Genomic DNA, 2,891 nt, shown 5'->3' with positions numbered 1-2,891 from the left:
GGGGGCATTCCACATGCGCATACATGTCTAAATGCAACAGTATACTTCAGATTTGCACCCATTCATCCATCACCTTTCTTCAAGCCGATTCAATGCAAAGGTGAGAAAACTTGGGAAGAGAAGGCAATAATGCAAAGCCAGTCACCGTCGAGCCGTAGAGAGAAAAGGGGGCAAAACAACAGTGGACAATTAAAATCCAAAGGAGAATCTATTGACGTCCACTGTTGAATGCAGCTGCAGCAGCAGCAGGCAAGAGGAGGAGGAGGAGAGGAGAGAGCCAGCAAGAAAGCATGGAAAGCTGTGGTGCACTTTCAGCTTGTAAGAATTTGCAATGGTCAGGGCTGCCATGGCCAGTATGCATGGTTCAGTTAAATGGGGAAAGTGCATTGCCTGGCAACACAGGCTGTGTGGCATTGAACTTTCTTTCAGGTCCTCTAAAGGTTTGCTGGTTCCAGCCTTTTCAGATTTTTTTTTCTGGGAGAAGTTTCAGCCTTTTGCAGTGACCGGAAATGCTTGTTTGAGTCTGCTGTTTTTGCAGGTAAAAGTTAATAGTAATCTTTATGTGAAATATGATGATATACATTGCATATTTGCACACTTGATGACCTTATAGAAAAACACAATGGTACTCCATTAGTCCAGTGCAAGTCCTTTGGGTTATGCTCTAGCTTATCTTTGTGTTCCATCAAAGCAACTAGATCAAATATTTTTCAGAGTAACTTCAATCCTTAACATCTAATTTTATACTGTTAAATCTGATGGCCTTCTATTGGAGCAGCTTGAGGAATCAAAAATTGTAACCTGGCATCTAGCAGGGAGGCTTGCATGAATGTATTCTTGGTTAAGAAAAGAACACTGCTGAGGGATCTCTGGATCAATTCCCTTGGGAGCATCTACTTGCTTGTTCAAGAAACTGCATTTTTATCTGAATTTTTCTTCTCATTGCAACCTCGCATTCCATTTCCTTTTCAATTTCCCCCCATTTTTCCTGTACTTCTCCTTTTTCAGATAGATGGGGGTGAGAAGAATCAGAATAAATCTGAAATGTGTTATGGAGGATCCAGAATTCTTTGGACTGTCCCAGGCTCATAAAGACAATGTATTAAACTCAAGCATCTCATGTCATGAACAGGTGACCTACCTATGCCATGCTACCAGTCATGCACGCATGGGCTAGTGCTGGGGAGATGTCCATGGTCTATTGATGCTCACCCCAAAATCTCTTTCCTTGCTTAGGGAGTGTTTAGTTCGCGAAAACTTTTGGATTAGGTGTCACATTGGATATTTGATCGGATGTCCAAAAACTATTTTGGCGACTAATTGAAAAACTAATTACATAGGGGATCAGAAAACCACGAGACAATTTTTAAGCCTAATTAATCCGTAATTAGCACATGTGAGTTACTGTGGCAGTTATGACTAATCATGGACTAATTAGACTCAAAATATTTGTCTCGTAAATTCCTTTCATACTATACAATTAGTTATTTTTTAACTATATTTAATACTCTATATATATGTCAAAGATTCGATGTGACGGGTGAACGCGAAAATTTTTAGGAACTTAAACAGGGCCTAGGTTTCATATCAGGGCTTCTCCTCCATGGTGTACTGGATTTTGTCTCTTTTCTCCGCCAATCAGACAGTGTGGACGTCAGTAGAAAGCTCAGGCTAACTAGACCACTGCTCCTGGTGTACTAATGACACACTCCTGGTCACTGTTTGCAACAGGTTAACCGCGCTAATCCCGGTGTTTGTTAAGGCAGAGAGAGAGAGATGCCGTTGCTACTGAAGAGAGCACCGATGTGATGGAGCACAGTGTCCAATCCTCCATGCGTTGTCTCGTGAATTCGTCAGTGGTGGTTAGTTTTTTGGCACGACATCTTGGCCTGAAAACGACGAGGTCTTCACGAGGCGTCTTTGGAGGCTAGGAGAGGAGCTTCAGGTCTTTACTGTGGGAGGCTTGTTTCAAACAAAAAGTATTTTGAGATATCAGTACCTCGCAATATTAAATTATTTTTAATCATTAGATCTAGTAGTGCACATCCTGCTCATGTGGATTTAATGGTAGGAAACGATTTGATATTTCAAGGTACTTTTTATTGTACTAGAGCAAATCTCTACTATTGAGTCACATACATGTAATGATGATGTCATGGACTTCTGGTCTAGAAGAAGAGAATCGTCCAAAAATGAAGAAATAATGGTGATGTATTGCTGGAGTAGTTTGCAAGTGTACACAGGTATACTTCTCTGATAATTGGATGACAGAGCCTCTACCCTATCCATGATAGCGATTGAACAAAATCCGGATAAAGACCAATTTCTACTACTGGTAGAAAGATACAGATTAAAAAAAGAGTTCCGGTGGCCTAGATTCCACAAATTTTTTGTTTGGAACATGAAATAGCTTAGTATCCATAGAACATATGTTGTAACATTGATAATAAATAAATAGGAGTTAATATCATTCCAATTGCTATTACAAAGGTAATTAGCATATGTCTGGGCCAAGCAGAAATTAATGGAGAGTATTTTGTATCATGCGAATGACAACTGCAGTATGAGCTACTGCCCATTGTTTCTTGAGAAGTTTTGCGGTCCTTGAGAAAGTAATTAGATATTAATAAATTTTTAGTGTAAAATTTTGACACCTCTATGTAACTAATACCTTGAGGCAGTAAGTTTTTCTTTATATATATATATATATATATATATATATATATATATATATAATTTAGCTACGGTAAGTTGCAACTCACGGGCTCCTCCGTGAGTCGGGGTCCAAAAACATATCAAATCACCTCTAAAATTCGATTTATATGGCTCACTAGATTCTTCATATCAAAATCTGGTAGCACGCAAAAAATTTTCATTTTTGGAGTTTTTTA

The 2,891-nt window shown here is 39.1% G+C and overlaps 1 long non-coding RNA gene across 1 annotated transcript; it reads left to right on the top strand.

Annotated features, from left to right (window-relative positions):
- LOC107304404 lies at window positions 1–2,216 on the top strand. The gene is made up of 3 exons (XR_001550485.2): window positions 1–538; window positions 779–1,132; window positions 1,732–2,216. It is a non-coding gene; the product is annotated as an uncharacterized LOC107304404 (long non-coding RNA).
- The last annotated feature ends 675 nt before the right edge of the window (window positions 2,217–2,891 follow it).

The sequence above is a fragment of the Oryza brachyantha genome, chromosome 6, assembly GCF_000231095.2.
Source record: "Oryza brachyantha chromosome 6, ObraRS2, whole genome shotgun sequence".
Lineage (NCBI taxonomy): Eukaryota > Viridiplantae > Streptophyta > Magnoliopsida > Poales > Poaceae > Oryza > Oryza brachyantha.
The sequence above is the reverse complement of the archived record's forward strand: the minus strand, read 5'-3'. Positions and strand labels throughout refer to the sequence as shown.